We start from the raw sequence: 18,327 nt of genomic DNA, 5'->3' as shown, positions 1-18,327 counted from the left end.
TTCTCGACCCGGTCACCAGGCGAAACGGGCTCTTGATGTGCGCCAGCTAATGCTTCCCATCCGCGACACCGTGTCAGAAACTATCATAGCAAGTCGAGCGCAATTACATGCTGTCAAACCCCGAAAGCGCGGCAACTCGCGGGAGCGTCACACAACACACCTGCCCCACCGCCCTACTCCAGCTAGACTCTCCTCTGCCCGCGCTCTAAGGCAGAGTTAACACTACCAAAGATCCTAAACACTTTGGTTCTCCACACGACCTATCGATGTAATCGTTCGATAGCATAGTTTTCCCTAGGCAGACTCAGCATAAAAATATAAATAGTATTTACAAAACAAATCAATTATACATCGACATAAATGCATATATATATATATATATATATATATATATATATATATATAGAACAATTACAATATATAAAGACACAGAAATGTCATATCTTTAGGTAACAAAATAAGAAAAAAATTTATAGTACAATAGATGGAAACAGGAGGATATATATTTCCGGCGTTACAGGCCCGTATTGAAACCTGCAGCAATTTGCGAAAGAGTTGCACTTCTGTCACATTGAACGATTCTCTTCAGTCGTCGTTGGTCCCGTTCGTGCAGGATCTTTTTCCAGAGGCAGTGATGTCGGAGATTTGATGTTTTACCGGATTCCTGTCATTAACTGTAAACTAGTGAAACGGTCGTACTGGAAAATCACCACTCCATCGCTAACTCGGAGATGCTGTGTCCTATCGCTCGTGCGCCGACTGTAAACACCACGTTCAAACTCACTTAAATCTTGATAACCCGCGGTTGTAAGAGCCCTAACCGATCTAACAACTGCGCCAGACAGTCGTCTCATATAGGCATTGCCGACCGCAGCGCCATATTCTGCCTGTTTACATATCTCTGTATTTGAATACACATGCCTATATCAGTTTCTTTGGAGCTCCAGTGTACATGGATTTAGAAGTCTGTTTTAGTTGTATTGTACGTGTCTTTTGGAAATACCTGACTCTTATTGGAGTGAACACCTTGGCCACTTCTCTCGACGAACACTGTGACCACTTTTCGTGATCGGACGGCATGTCGGCAATAGTGGTCTACAGAGGAAGTTATTAAACTGAATCAAATATAGGGGAACTATATTTTAGTCCAAAAGACGTTATTTAAACATTGATATTGTAAAATATTATTACTTTCCATACAAATAAGGTAACAAAGGCAATAACTAAATGTCGTGTGACTAGGGCCTTCAGTCGGGTAGACCGTTCGCCAGGTGCAAGTCTTTCGATTTGACGCCACTTCGGCGACTTGCGTGTCGATGGGGATGAAATGATGGTGATTAAGACAACACAACATCCAGTCCCTGAGCGGAGAAGATCTCCGACACAGCCGGGAATCGAACCTGGGCCCTTAGGATTGACATTCTGTCGCGCTCACCACTCAGCTACCGGGGGCCGACACACGAAGAATATAAATGACTTATTAAACACCAGACGACTCAAAAAGAAAGATTTTACTGAAAAATATCGGAATAAGCTTTCTCAGTAAATCTCACAGACAACAATGGCGACTTTTGGCGGCCGGAGTGGACGAGCGGTTCTAGGTGCTACAGTCTGGAACCGTGCGACCGCTACGGTCGCAGGTTCGAATCCTGCCTCGGCCATGGATGTGTGTGATGTCCTTAGGCTCGTTAGGTTTAAGTAGTTTTAAGTTCTAGGGGACTGATGACCTCAGAAGTTAAGTTCAAAATATGTTGCATCATAGACATTCTTCATTTTCAGATGGATATCTACCACTGTTTGTCATTCGGCAGACAAGAAAACATCACGTTCGTCCTGTCTGAATGTATTTGCTAATAACGTCACCATATTTCACCTCTCCGAATTTACCGCTCGCACGTCGAAAAGACGCGAATGTCACCCCAATCCCGTGCCTATACGTCAATACTAGTACAGAGTGGTCAGAAACACTCTGAAAACCTTGTAAGGGTGTTGCAGCACAGGGTGTGCTGAGAAATAACTGTTACGAAAAAAATTCGACGCCTTGCGCTGTTTCCAAGGTAATTAGCGTTTAAGTTGCGTGTGAAAATTCAAGCAACTCGCCAGAGACATTGTCGCCAAACGTGATCTTCGTTTGGATTCCTAAAACCGATCAGGAGGGCGATACAAAAAATGGACTTGGGACGGTACTTAAAATCGAACCTGAGGGACGGACTGAAATGTCTAGACCCTATCACATAAGCCATGAGAATGTAACGTTCTCTGGCAGCACGCATCCAAAGTGAAAGTTAAAAGAACATTTCGATGTATAATGCTCACTTTAACAAATAATTTATATGATATTTCTGTTAATTGAATTTCAAAAGGACACTTAATTTTGTGAGGAAAAAGATAATTATGAATTTTGCTATTATAAATGATTATCCAAAGAGTGTGAAATACTATCTGTGGCGGAGGATGTGAAAACCGACACAGAAGAAACTATATGTAATCATAAATGACAAAGACCGTGCAAGAATTAGTTACGATATAAATAGGCAATATATTGTAATAGAATCGCTTGTCTTCTGCACGGACTGAATGGGAGAGGAACCCGTGACGGTACATTGGGCTCTTAAGTAGTCTTCATTTGTCATAAGTCGATGATCGACGCCATTTGTGGCTGGGATTGTAAAAGGTGTGTAAAGATTTTAATTGTTACTGTTAAAATATGTTTGTCTAGTAAAATCTGTTTGTCACAATTACTGCAAAGTTCGCACCGGACATTACCCGTTTCATTTAAAAAATTTCAACATTTTACTGGATATCGCTGGCGGTGCGGAGCTGCACCGCGAGCTAGCAGTCTGCAGCAGCGGCAGATTTAAATATATGATCGCAGTAACGACCACATCCTAAAAAGCGTACAGGTAGAGGTCAAGGGAAATAATAAAGTGTTTATTTTCACAGCATTCCAGAAGCAGAATAAAAAGAGATAGTAGATTTTATCTTGTGCAAAGCTGCAGCTTGAAACACGTATGTAACATAGCAGCGATGGCGAGGCATTGTAGCATCTGTGACCAGAGAGTATGCGCTTGACCGCGCGAGTGTTGCGAGCGGTTCTCAGTCTGTCGGTCAGTCGTTGCGAGTCTGTAGCTCTGTCTAGTTGAGGGCAGTACTCTGTCAGTCAGTCGTTGCGAGTCTGTAGCTCTGTTCAGTGGGGTGCAGTACGCTAGTAGTCGTCATGCAGAGCGGTCGATCAGTGGTAGCAGTCCAGTGGGATTGCGTGATGTGGTCTGGCGACAACACTGGTCAAGATGCTGAATGAGGTATACTGTTAATTAAGATAATCATCGGATAATGTAAAGTTTAATTATTGTAACTAATTTTCAACAAGTGCCCCCAATAATAACTTTGATTTCAAAAGCAATTTTACATAAAATTTTCATTTAATTGAAGTAACTATTTCGTTCCACTTCCCCTAAACAAAAGTTTGTTTTCAATTAGATTAAAAAAAAAAAAAAGGGGGAATATTACTATTTGGAATGCAGTTCCTCCAAGCGGTGCGCAACAACAAGAGCAGAAATTTGACTAGGTGTTGCAATGAGGTAAGAATTTAATTTTGATTTTTGCACAGGGCCAAAGACCGATATTTCGGTTTAAATGAATTATCATTATCACTGAGATTTTCTTATCACTGAATGGACTTTAATTTTTTTGTGAAGAACTTATATTTGAGTCAGATTGCGATTCTCACTTTTATCGTCATTAAATTTAATTGCTAGGGATGTTACGTTTGGCTCCTATTCATTTATTATTTCTGTCTTTAAAATTTCAGTGGAGAGGTTACACTTAGCGCAATGTCCATTAGCATTCTTAAATAATATTTACAGTCTTGCAAATTTTTGTGGGGAGGTTACACTTGGCGACACCCAGTCCAGAATCGTATTTCGTTGAGAGTCTTTTGAGCGACAGTCAGATATCTGCTCTTATTTGCTTAGATATAATTAGGATTTGGCGCAACGCTTTTATTAACTTGTGACTTTCTTTCTACAGGTCAACGGCAATTTGTTGCTCTATTGTATTTGTGTGTTGCCTTTGCATTTGTGCTTATTTGTTTTTGAATAATTGTGACTACTGTAAAAATGCCGCGAAAGACTGTGAATAGTGTATCGCGAGGTATTGTGAATGAATTTACCGACTTAAACAACGTGACTGATAATAATTTTGACACGCAGAGTAATGATGACAATCCTGCGTTCACTAACAATCAGTGCATTCCAACCACTAGTGATGACTTTTACCCTGATAATGAACAAACGAACTCAATTGTCTCGTCTGTTAATTTGACGACAATTGATGACGCAGAACGCTCTATAGTAATGAGCGCTGCCGAGCTTAACACACCCGATTTAGAAAATCCAAGTAATGTACAGACAAATTTTTCGAATGAAAATGGTCAGTGTAGTGAAAGTACGACGGATTTATTTAATTCCGAAATAATGCCTGACAGTGTACATCCGACTGACAAATGTTTTTCTAAATCTGAGAATAACCAAATGGTTACAGTAAGCGAGAAAGTTCCAGATCCACCACTAAACAGCACAGAGAGTATAAACGCTAACTTTGGCTTTGAACAAATTATGGCAAGATTGCTCAAACAACAATTTAGTGAACAGGACAAAAAATTTAATAAAATTGACGAAAATCTCAAACAACTTAGGGAAGATAACAAAGACTTAAATGAAAAACTTGACAATAATGACGAAAATCTTAAACAACTTAGTGAACAGGTCAGACAACAGAGTGAAGATTTTAAACAACTTAGGGAACAGAACAAACAAGATAATGAAAATCTCAAACAACACTTAAATGAAAAATTAGACGACAATTCCAGACAGCTTAGTGAACAAATTAGAGCCGTTGCCGCGCAATGTTATGACACTAAGGAACAGTTGCGCTTGGAAATTGAGGCTTGTTCTCAAAAAAATAGCGAAGAAATTAAGTCTGTTGCGCAAGAATTAAGGGAAATGCAGACAGCCGCAACAGAAACACTCAGAGACGAAATTAGCGGAGTCGCTAAACAATGCTCTGAAAAAGCTACACAATTACGGGACGAGTTTAAAGCAATGACGGTAGAACTTTCGCGCACAATGGACGCAAAGATAGACGCGAAATTCGAACAGCATAACACTCAGATGAACGAGCGCTTTAATCAGCACATACAAAACAGTGATACGCGTTTCCGCAAATTTATTCAAGATCAAAACAAAGTAAAACGACAAGTCATGGAAACAATCACTGCACAAAGACAAGAGGACAAACGTAAAATATTCGCGAAAGCGAAGACGTATGTAGACAATAATATTACTACAGTGTCCGACAAAATTAATACCATAGAACAGTTGAACGCGGAATTAAGGGATGAAATTTCTGATCTTAAATCAAAAACAGATACACACACAGTAAATATTCAAACAGTGACAGACAGATTCGAACAGTTAGAACTAACACAGGATTGTGATGTCATCAAAGCTGATGTTAAAAAACTGAGCGAAACTACGCGTAAGTTGCAAAAACAGATTAATGCGTCTGATTCTAAAACCGATGATCAGGTTAAAACACTGACTGAAAAATATGATGAATTAGCCAGTCGTATTGATGCTATTGAAAATACTAATGACAATAAATCAGACGATACTGCACCGGTTTCATTTAACCAAACACCTGAATTTCAAAATTTACAGCAGACAATTAATGAGATCGATTCATCTAACAACACGTTACGTAGGAAGTTGTCAAGTTTACAACAAGAAGTAACAGAGTTGAAAACTATTTCAGTCACCAATACGTTACAGAATCCGCCACTTTGCGAGCATTTGTCAGAGTCACGCAGCGCGTATCATGTGAGCAATTTACAGAGACTACGAGACGTAAAATCCGAAAAGCCACGCGACTTAAAATCTGAAAAGCTACGTAACTTGAAGTACGAAATGACACAGACGAACAGATTCACATACAAACGAACGTGTTCTCAAATTCGGTGACGAGAACATAGATTATGAGCAATTTGCATTTGTAAGAAAATGTAAGGAATTTAATAATGACAGCGTACAGGTACACGATTTGCACTGTATACGACAATTTATCTTTGTACATTCACCGCTATTACCTGTAATGCAGAAACTAGCTTTGAACCAGAGGCGACAATTTTCTATTGTATTTTCATCAGCATTACGTATTATGCAGAAACTGGAATTAGCAAGAATACAGCGATTTACTTTTGGAATTTTACCGCTATTGCTTGCAACGCAAAAGCTAAAATTTATTTGCAGTGCGTAAATGACCTCAGGGGATTCATTACGCTTTAATGAATATGTGCCGTAGCGAGCATAGGGCCCCGAGCTGTAGTAGTGCTGTTTCATCTTTAGTTTTCTGCACTGCTGCCTTCTCTTCTACTATCCTTTATATCTATCAAAACTGCTCTTCAACTATTGCTCTATCTAGGATTAAGAATATGTAAAGAAAACCTGATGTGACAAATTTTTAGCGAATGTGACAATTTTCATTAGGCACTCCAGAATCACGAGAACTTAAATAACAGATAAAAATCGTAATCATCAGTATGTGTAAAATTAGCAGCAAACGCATTTTTTGGTAACAATAGACGTTTTCCACCACAATAGCATGAAAGTCAGCCGCTTAGCATACGTAACCAACAATGCAGTCTACAAGGTCAACCAAACTTTAATGTTTCGCCGCGTGCACGTATAGTCCCAGCTCCAACAAATGGTAACGCATGGCAGCAAAGAAATAACTACGTACAGACAACACTCTATTTCAACTCGTATCGCAATACACCGTATAGGAATGACTATCAGGACAGACGTAAAAATAATGAGCACAATTCTCGGCGTACATTTAATAACAGTCGATCTTATGAGCAGCAACAACATCAGCAACAACAAATAATCATGAATGAAACAGACAATAGGTGTCATCCATAGCGTAACACGTCAGTAAGAAATAACAAAGCAGTTCATATAGTGGATATGCCACAATATTCTCCCGTAAATAACAGCACGTACGATAGAATTTGACCAGACACAGTACAGATTGCATATTCCAATAACGTAAGCAATAATTTAGGCACGCAGAATCTTGTTCACGAAAATGTTATTAATTTTGACGCCATCCGACACACGTTTGCATTAAAGACAGAATCACGACGTACGTAGACGACATTCTTATTGCAAAAACTAACTGGTCTGAACACAATCTGATTCTTGAACAACTGTTGCAAACTTTTCATGCTCAAGGACTCACAGTTAATCTTAGTAAATCGCACTTTGGCAAAACTTCTATAAAATTTCTTGGACACGTAATTTCAGCAGAAGGCATTGCGCCTGATCCAGAAAAACTTCAAGCTCTACGTGACATTACTGTTCCTACGACAAAGAAACAACTACGCAGTTTTTTGGGCTTAATTAACTTTTTTCGTAAATTTATTCATCACTCTGCTTTAGACACACCCAGGTTATGCCAATTAACAGGTAAAAACACTATTTGGTCGTGGGATAAGCAAGCACATTCTGAATTTGTGAACCTGAAACATGCTTTGTTGAATGCTCCACTTTTATCGCACCCCGATCTTACTAGAAATTTTTCCATTGCCACCGACAGTTCTAACACCGCTTTAGGCGTACATATTTTCCAGGAAATTGAAGAAGATGGTTCAACAGTTATTAAAAACATCGCATTTGCAAGCCGCATTCTGTCACCTGCTGAACGAAATTATTCCGTTACAGAATTGGAAACATTATGTGTTGTATGGGCTTTTACGAGATTTAGGCATTTTCTTTATGGCAGACATACCACCGTCTACACAGACCACAGAGCAATACAATTTTTGCTTTCAGCTAAATTTACTCACGACAGATTAAGCAGATGGAAGCTTTATTTGCAAGAATTTAATTTTACGATTGTTCACATTCCCGGCACACAAAATGTTATAGCAGACGCACTATCGCGTTCTCTCGGCAACAATCAGCAAGACGTAGCAACCAACTTCTGCAAAACAAATTTCAGTGTCATGTACATTCAGCAAGTCGCATTTGAAAACTTTATTTCATCGTCACTACAGGACATAGCACAAGAGCAAAATAAGGACAATGTGTGGAAAGAAATTAAACACCTTTGGCAAGATAGGATAAATGTTACGATTAGGAACCACTACACTGTACGCAATGACATTCTGTTTCGCCGCTCTCATCCTGACAGCAACAATTGGTTATTATGCATTCCTGACGAACTGGTTAACAAATTAATTTGGTACACTCATTTAAGTTACGCACATTACGGAGCACGAAAATGTTTTCTTATACTGAGACAGAACTCTTATTTTACTAACATGGAGAAACGTATACGACGAGTTTTAGCGTCTTGTAAAATTTGCCAGAAAGCTAAATCAGACACCACTTCACATATTCCTCCATTATATCCCATTATACCTGTTAAATTAAGACACATGGCCGCAGTAGATATTTTTGGTCCGATTCCGAGAACTAACAGAGGTTTTTGCTACATCTTTGTCGCTGTTGAGCTCACTTCAAAATTTGTTACTTTCACTCCATTACGTAAAGCTACTGCTAAAACTGTTTCGAAAGCATTTGTAAAACATTTTCTATTTCATGTAGGGCATGTGATGAAAGTAATTTCTGACAATGGATCACAATTTCGTAGTAGTGTATGGACACGCATGTTACGAGCCAGAAACATTTCTCCGATCTATATATCCAAGTACCACGCTTCTTCGAACCCCTGTGAACGGTTAATGAAAGAAATTGGTAAACTGTGCGAATATACTGCCACAAAAGACATATTGATTGGGATACACACATACTCTCATTCCAAGATGTAATTAATTGCATTCCAAATGAATCCACTATGCTATCTCCGTCTGTTATACTCAAAAACGTTGAACCACCGAACAAAATTAAAGAATTAGTAAACTTCCCTAAATGTCGTCGACTAAGACACCACGAAATAATTGACATTGCGCTGAACAACATCAAACGTGCCGCAGAGCGCCGGAGAAGACAGCAAAAACAGGTTTGTAGACGCCGAGACTTTCACGTTGGACAGAAAATATTAGTACGTACACATTATTTATCCAGTAAATTAAGAGGTAAGTGCAGTAAATTTGAACTTCTATACGCAGGTCCATATCGGATTCGCAGCATCCATCACCCCAATGTTGTACACGTCGAAACTTTGAGAACTAGAAAATCGAAAGGCAACCACCATATCTCAAACATTAAACCGTTTATTGAATGAAGACACTTTATGATTCAACACACTATGATGTCATTTATTAATGCAATTATTTCACTTGACTAATTACTGATGATTATCGCATTTTTTCTTGGCAAGTGCCCGGCAAGGTAAGGTTAGCAGGTCGCTTTTCTTGTCGTTACACATCAGACCGTGCACATTTTCCACCTTTTTTTGTGTATATGATTGTACTCCAGTTTTGTTTGTATGCACTGTGAAATAGTTAAGATATAACACACCTGTTGACTTTGACATTTTTTGCCTTATGACATCTCAACATCGTGACTGTTTTACATTTTTGCTGCTGCATTGTGATATTATCTGTACATTTTGCCTCTGAACACTGTCAATGCCTTTGACATATTACGTTTTCTGTCATGTTATGCTGTATGGTTAATTATGTTACCATAAAGCAATCATTATTTAATGGGTATATGATTTAAATGCAAGACTTTAATCTTTGTTCATCAATTTCAGAAAGAAATGGTGCGTGTAAGAAATAAATTCAACAGAAATGGGAATTTCACCTACGGAATAAACGAAAGAAGATGCAATAACTTTATGAGGAAGAGTAAATGGATCAGGATTAACAAGCATTAACAAGAATATACTATACTCATCGTAGAACAGCAGTCTTAACTAGTTTTTTCTTTCAGAATACAAGGTGATTGATGCAGGCTGTCAGACTGAACTACACATCTTAGTTTTAGTGATGAAATATGCTAGAGATAAGGAATAGTTGTATAATGAGTAATGAAATGATTTTTTGCAGATGATAATGAATACTGATGAATAATGATGAAGGATATGGTATTATGAATAATGAAGTTTTTCTTTACGGGTGATGATAATAATGAAGTTATGATAATATGGATAATGAAGTGATTGATAATGAAGTTTTTTCTTTACAGATGAGGATAAAGTTGGAGTTTTATATTTATGCTATGTAGTTATTTAAGTATTTGTTGCAGTTTGTTTTGACAGCAGGTGTTATATTGCATAGTAGGATGACGGAAAGTTTTGGAAAGGACAGCTATGGAACACATTTTATACACATTTCACTACTTGTTAATTCGAAGTTCACTACTTTTCAGCATAGTGTGCGTTTCTTCTTTCAGGTCAATAATCCATTTTGTATTTTTTCCAGGAGATGCTTGTCATGATACTTACTAAAACTGTTACTTATTATACCTGTTCTAGTACTTGCATTTTTATTTTTTTTTTACCCATTTGTGTCTATCATTTATAAATGTAATCACAGATACTGCCTTGTTACATAACCTTGCTACAGCTGACTCATGACGAATGACGTTACCTATCCTCATTTGCAGCAATAGGTCAAAAGCAAAAAGTGTTATGCCTCAGCACTTAATTATCGATCCCAACGCAATGCATTGCTAACAAAAAAAATGTATTAACAGTCCCAAATAGTGATACCAGTTTGAGAAAATTCTGAATAATACTGATTAGCTCTGAATAGTATGTCACTTGAGTAATGACTTCTTAATGAGACAACAAAAATACACATATATATAAAATAATGCTTAGTAACTGGCTAGTAATTGCCACTGTTATTGTAATGAGACTACTTATAATCCCCATGATTATTAATGCTATGACTATAATTAACTGATTTTTAATAATGACTTCGTAATGATCTGAATAATACTGAATGAGGAACAATGCTTTATATTATTCGATACCTGATGGCCACTGAGTGCCAATAATTAGTGTCACTTAATGAATTGTTATTAATTATGCCATTAATTAGCTCTTGTTTTCAATGTTCATACTTTATAATTGGAAATGAATGTGACTGTTTAATAATGCTTTGTAATTAGGAAAAAGCTAATGATTATTACTATTGGAAGACAAATGATTAATTAATTATGCTATACTTTATAACTGGAAATGAATGCGATTGTTTCATAATGCTTTGTAATTAGAAGGCTAATGATTCTTACTATATTGAAATGACAAATGATTAATTAACTATGCCATACTTTGTAACTGGAAAAGAATGCGATTGTTTCATGATGCTTTGTAATTAGGAGAAGGTTAATGATTAATACTATATTGAAATGACAAATGATTAATTAACTATGCCATACTTTGTAACTGGAAAAGAATGCGATTGTTTCATGATGCTTTGTAATTAGGAGAAGGTTAATGATTAATACTATATTGGAATGACAAATGATTAATTAACTATGCTCTACTTTGTAACTGGAAAAGAATGCGATTATTTAATAATGCTTTGTAACTAGGAAAAGAAGATTACTGATTCTATGTAAAACAATTAATGAACATTTTTCTGTAATACTACATACATGGTACAGAAATGTTCAATAACTGGGCTATGAATGCCGCAAACTACTACTGTAATTGACAATATTATGTGACTTAATGTCCTTCACCTTATGAGCTAACTACCCTGAATTACTGCGATGTCCATTTGTCCTGTTTATCGTAGTGATCATGGAGCACTCTATTTGGTTTTGCACTAATTCTACGTTGATGTGCCGTGTAAGAGCGTGGTGTTGACACGACATGCTGTCCACCACCGTGAGCGATGAAGACGTTATTATGGTCCCACTGTTTGGTGTACCTAATATATTGCCAAAATAAAAAAAAATGGAATATTACTACGACAGTTCAGTGTCTTGGCTACGCTGATAAATTCTGAGGGGAAAAGAACTTCAAGTTGTGTCACTTGGTGTTGTACTTCTGTGGAAAGATATGGACTTTCAAAACAGCTGTGTGCAATCTAAAGTGCTACAACCATGATGCAATCCTTCCCTTTCCTATCCTAATTCTTGTCACATAGTGAAAATCATTTTTGCTAACATTATTTATGTTCATGGCTATACATTTTTTCAATTCGCTAAACTCCAGTGCGAGTACACTTATGTCACTGGTCGACATGATTTTTTTTTGCTATTATGTTTATTTATTGCCAAAATGCTAAAGACATTTTTTTGATTTGTTCTGAAGTACAGTATATGTGCACTTTTGTCTTTTATATTGTGTATACATTTTTTATTTTCTGAACTACAGTGCATGTGCACTTCTGTTAGGTGTTAATATGTTTTCTACTGAACTTCAGTGCCCGTACACTTTTCTCATTTTTCAATATGATTTCTACCATTCTGTATATTCAATACTTTAATGCGAATGCACTTATGTCATTTGTTACTAATTGTACATACATTTCATCAATTACTGATATGTTCTCAACTGCAGTGCATGTGCACTCATGTCACTTGTCAACATAATATTTTTTGCCAGTCTGTTTATTTGTTCTGAATATGCTAAAGAATTTTTTTTTCAGTGCCTGTGCACTTTGTTATCTGTCAAATAATTTGTATATACATTTTTCTGATTTGCTACTATGTTTTGTACTCACATTTTGTCTTTGTCTGATATATTTTGTACTTAGTGCGTGTGCACAACATTTAAATATCTTGTAAGTTGTAGAATTTTGTTAATTAAAGAAAAATTTTGCCGCGCTTGGCAAGTCCAAATGACTCCCCATCGCTGCCAAATTTTTGCCCCCCCCAGTGGAGGGTTATGAAACACGTATGTAACATAGCAGCGATGGCGAGGCATTATTCTGTATATTCAATACTTTAATGCGAATGCACTTATGTCATTTGTTACTAATTGTACATACATTTCATCAATTACTGATATGTTCTCAACTGCAGTGCATGTGCACTCATGTCACTTGTCAACATAATATTTTTTGCCAGTCTGTTTATTTGTTCTGAATATGCTAAAGAATTTTTTTTTCAGTGCCTGTGCACTTTGTTATCTGTCAAATAATTTGTATATACATTTTTCTGATTTGCTACTATGTTTTGTACTCACATTTTGTCTTTGTCTGATATATTTTGTACTTAGTGCGTGTGCACAACATTTAAATATTTTGTAAGTTGTAGAATTTTGTTAATTAAAGAAAAATTTTGCCGCGCTTGGCAAGTCCAAATGACTCACCATCGCTGCCAAATTTTTGCCCCCCCCAGTGGAGGGTTATGAAACACGTATGTAACATAGCAGCGATGGCGAGGCATTGTAGCATCTGTGACCAGAGAGTATGCGCTTGACCGCGCGAGTGTTGCGAGCGGTTCTCAGTCTGTCGGTCAGTCGTTGCGAGTCTGTAGCTCTGTCTAGTTGAGGGCAGTACTCTGTCAGTCAGTCGTTGCGAGTCTGTAGCTCTGTTCAGTGGGGTGCAGTACGCTAGTAGTCGTCATGCAGAGCGGTCGATCAGTGGTAGCAGTCCAGTGGGATTGCGTGATGTGGTCTGGCGACAACACTGGTCAAGATGCTGAATGAGGTATACTGTTAATTAAGATAATCATCGGATAATGTAAAGTTTAATTATTGTAACTAATTTTCAACAAGTGCCCCCAATAATAACTTTGATTTCAAAAGCAATTTTACATAAAATTTTCATTTAATTGAAGTAACTATTTCGTTCCACTTCCCCTAAACAAAAGTTTGTTTTCAATTAGATTAAAAAAAAAAAGGGGAATATTACTATTTGGAATGCAGTTCCTCCAAGCGGTGCGCAACAACAAGAGCAGAAATTTGACTAGGTGTTGCAATGAGGTAAGAATTTAATTTTGATTTTTGCACAGGGCCAAAGACCGATATTTCGGTTTAATTGAATTATCATTATCACTGAGATTTTCTTATCACTGAATGGACTTTAATTTTTTTGTGAAGAACTTATATTTGAGTCAGATTGCGATTCTCACTTTTATTGTCATTAAATTTAATTGCTAGGGATGTTACGTTTTGCACCTATTCATTTATTATTTCTGTCTTTAAAATTTCAGTGGAGAGGTTACACTTAGCGCAATGTCCATTAGCATTCTTAAATAATATTTACAGTCTTGTAAATTTTTGTGGGGAGGTTACAAGCTTTTGTAAATATTCGTTCAAAAAGTGATAAATTCTGAACATATCGTAATGTGTATTTAAAACTGGATAATTTTCATGAGAGCTTAGCAATATAAAAAGGAAAACATTTTCATATGGTAAAGATAGTCTTATGCTTCAAAGCTAGTCGGGGTATATCCTGTTAAACCAAAAATGCACTGCAACGTGAAAATGTTTGCTAAGTTCGAAGGACAATAATATTTTCATTCTTGTACAAACAACTTTAGTACTTGAATAAAAGTAAAACTATAATAATTATTTTGGAATATTCAAAGAAATTCATTTTTATTAATCTGCAACAGAATATTACATACGTAAAGTAAAAATCACAGATGAAAAATTTATTGCTAACTTTCATTTCTCATGTCCATCCATGTATATGTTAAGTTTAATCAACGGTTTGCCAGTCAAACTAAACGCAAAAAGCAAAGAAAGTTTAAAACCAGACGGTCAACTCCCGTATAATTAAAACAGACAGAATCCCATTAAAAGAATAACTGACACTAACTGTCTCTGGCGGGCTGCTTGATTTGCGCGAGAAAAGCGCTGATTGGTTAAATTCAACGCTAATTAACCCTGAAACTGTGTAACATATCAAGTTTTTTTCTTAACAATTGTTTCTGAGTACAACCTATCCTGTAAGACCCTTAGAACGTTTTCAAAGAGCTTTTGATCAGCCTGTACCAGTGTCGACGTATAGGCAAAAGATTAGTTGGCATTCTTGTCTTTTAGACGTGCGAGCGGTAAATTCGGAAACATGAACTATGACGACGTTATTAGGAAATGCATTCAAACAGGACCAACGTGCTGTTTTCTTGTCTGCCGAGGGACAAACATCGGCAGACATCCTCCGGAGAATGAGGAATGTGTATGATGCAGCATATTTCCTGAGAACCACCGTTGTGGAACGGCGCGCATAGTTCCGTGTCGATCGTGATTCTACACAAGATGCCGGTCGATCTGAGAGCCAGCCTCATGCATTACAGACAAGAAAAGTGGGAGAGACTCGAGAACTCGCCCTGTAGTCCTGGCAACCCTATAGTCCTGATCTGTGCCCATGCGACTATAACGCTTTCCGTGACTTAAAAAAAGGCCTTGAAGGGACGACGATTCCTGTTGGACAAGGATGTGCACCAGGCAATTACCGATTTCTCCACGCGGCAGAACGTGTTCTAGCAAACAGGTACCTTTAACGTGGTGTGTCGGTGGGACAATTGTCTCGATGCTAATGGCGATTTTATTTGATTTTCATGCCGATTCTGGACTGTATGGCCTCCGAATGAAAACTGTGTCCGTTCCTTATATTTTAGGAAAAAAAAATGTTCAAGTGAGTGTGAAATCTTATGAGACTGAACTGCTAAGGTCATCAGTCCCTAAGCTTACACACTACTTATTATCCAAGGACAAACACACACACACACACACACACACACACACACACACACACACACACACACCCATGCCCGAGGGAGGACTCGAACCTCCGCTGGGACCAGTCGCGCAGTCCATGACTGCAGCGCCCAAGACCGCTCGGCTAATACCGCGCGGCTATATTTTAGGAATTCTTTTGTTTTCATTCACATGAAAATTATTATTTAGTTTCATAATGCTTATTTCTTCATTGCCGGATCAACATGAATATAATCCCACACTTCACTCGCGGAGATGTGTTGTCGAAATACAAAAAACATTTCTATGTACGCTATGCTTCTAGCATTTGTGCATCTTGAACATAAGCGCTTCAAGGAAAAATCAAATCTCTGCCCAAAATGTTGTGGCGTTAATGTAAACAGTGACGTAAACAGCAGTAAACGGGTTGTTTTGAAAGAACAAGGAAAAGTTGCTTCACATTCGTTTAATAATAACACTACGCTGAAAATATGGCAGCCATGGTGCTTTTCCGTACGTTATTTTTACTGTAAGTGAGACGCAGAGGGATTTTGTTTTCGTTGGTGTCTGTCGTTGTTTATGAGGAGCAGAAAAATGTTTACAGAAATTGATTTAATTTAAATACGAAATACGGAATCAATGTAAAATCAAAACGAATCGCATAAACTACAGATTTGACTTTATATCGCTGTTTAGATTCTCCGTTAAATAATAGGGAACGAATGCTACAACCTTCGAAGTGAAAAATTTAAAATGAAAACAATATATCGATGCAGGCGTTTGTTGTAATGGATAAAAAAACACAACGTCCCTGTTATGAGCAAACATCTAAAGGCGCTTCGCAAACACTGCACTTAATCCAGGAAAACTGACGCGACGAAAAATAGCTGACCTGGTTTTAAATATATAAAATATCTGTTGCTTCATCTAACATTCTGCGTTACGCTTCTGATGTTACAAATTATACGAAAAAGTATGACGAATGCTTGCTGGGTTAGACTATCAAATGACTGTGAGCACTATGGGACTTAACATCTGAGGTCATCAGTCCCCTAGACATAGAACTACTTAAACGTAACTAACGTAAGGACATCACACACATCCATGCCCGAGGCAGGATTCCAACCTGCGACCGTAGCAGCAGCGCGATTCCGGACTGAAGCACCTGGAACCGCTCGGTCACAGCGGCCGGCGCTGAGTTAGACAAAGCCATTTGCTTTGACAAATAGTCTCTGGGATTTTCTTTATTTGGTATAGTCTCTTTCTGACGATTCCTTGTGTCACGCAGTTCAGGCTGTACTTCTCATAACTTTATGCAGAGTACTCGAGCAAAAAATTAATTTTCATAATGTCTGATAATTTAAAATATAAAGTTATGTGAAAGTAGTAGTCTTAATAATAGCACACTTCAAAATGCTGCTGTGTGAAAATGATACGGCCGAAATTCTTCAAGCAGTGCAATACCGTTATTCATTAACTGTACATTAAAAATAGATATCGAACTATCAGTGTGTCGGTAAAGTCATCATCGAAACAAGAGTCCCACTAGGGTTTAATCTGCAATTGTCTGCTTATGGTGACGTTGTTAATTTACTTTATTAGCCAGCCCATCGGTCTAGTTGCCTGAGGATTTCATTTAATGTAGAAACATCTGAGAAGGCAACCACGCTCCATAATGAGGGGGATTTCTATGTTAAATCGTAACAAAAGAGTGTTGGAGAAACAGCAGCGTAAGTAAGTCGGTGCCACTGTGTGCGCCCCAACCGGACACAGAGGGAACCCGGCTGCTTGGAGACAATGAGGCAGTCACCAAAGAGAACGTGACTCGGCCGGCCGTAGACTGAGTTTATTTAAAATGAAAATTGTCTGTGGAAGGTGGAGAAGGGTAAGGAAAGGGATGGAACTAATGATATCGGCTGCATTGGAACTTAATGCGGACTGATAAGCGACCAGTGAAAATGGGTGCAGCACCGCGACTCGAATCCGGTATCTCCTGCTTACTAGGCAGCTGCGCCAGCCGCAAGCTGTGTTTATTGGACACGCGTGGACTATTTCAGCACGCTACGCGGGCGGCTCATGTTCCCAGCTAGCGTCACCTATCCGCAGCCCCGTTCGTGTCCCCCGTGCTCGTTAACTTTAGATTCCTGCTGGTGGTCGAACGCAATGCTCATCCGCACTGAACGTTGTGGATTGATTGCTTCTCGAGGCGAATCTGTTATATGAATGGTTGGTGTCTGTTCTTTCGGACATGTCTGAAAGAACAGAGAACACGTGTTCATATAATTTATTTAAAATATTGTAAGATAAATGAGTCCTCTGTTGTACTGGGTCTTGTGTAGAGTTCGAACTGACCTCTAATGGACGTGATTATAAGTTGTGCGTCAATTCTAACTATGGAATAGTGACGTTCGACTGCTGTATAAAAACGAGGAAGTACAGTGATGTGTTTTTAAACCACTGTGATTCGTGTTCTGAAATTAGAAAAGTGTGTAGATGAACTGATGGGACGAGTCGCTGCCAGTCTGAACACGGAACTGGGCTGGGACATTTTAAATAGGGAGTTGAAAGTCTTTATTTATGAAAGTGAGAAGCCGTTTATTCTTTGGAATACTATTATTTGGCGGTTTGGTTGACTTTCTACAGTAACAGCTGTAGGCGTTATCAACCATCGATACTGACTACGCAATT

Source organism: Schistocerca serialis, chromosome 7 (genome assembly GCF_023864345.2).
Source record: "Schistocerca serialis cubense isolate TAMUIC-IGC-003099 chromosome 7, iqSchSeri2.2, whole genome shotgun sequence".
In the NCBI taxonomy this organism is placed as follows: Eukaryota; Metazoa; Arthropoda; class Insecta; order Orthoptera; family Acrididae; genus Schistocerca; species Schistocerca serialis.
The sequence above is the reverse complement of the archived record's forward strand: the minus strand, read 5'-3'. Positions refer to the sequence as shown.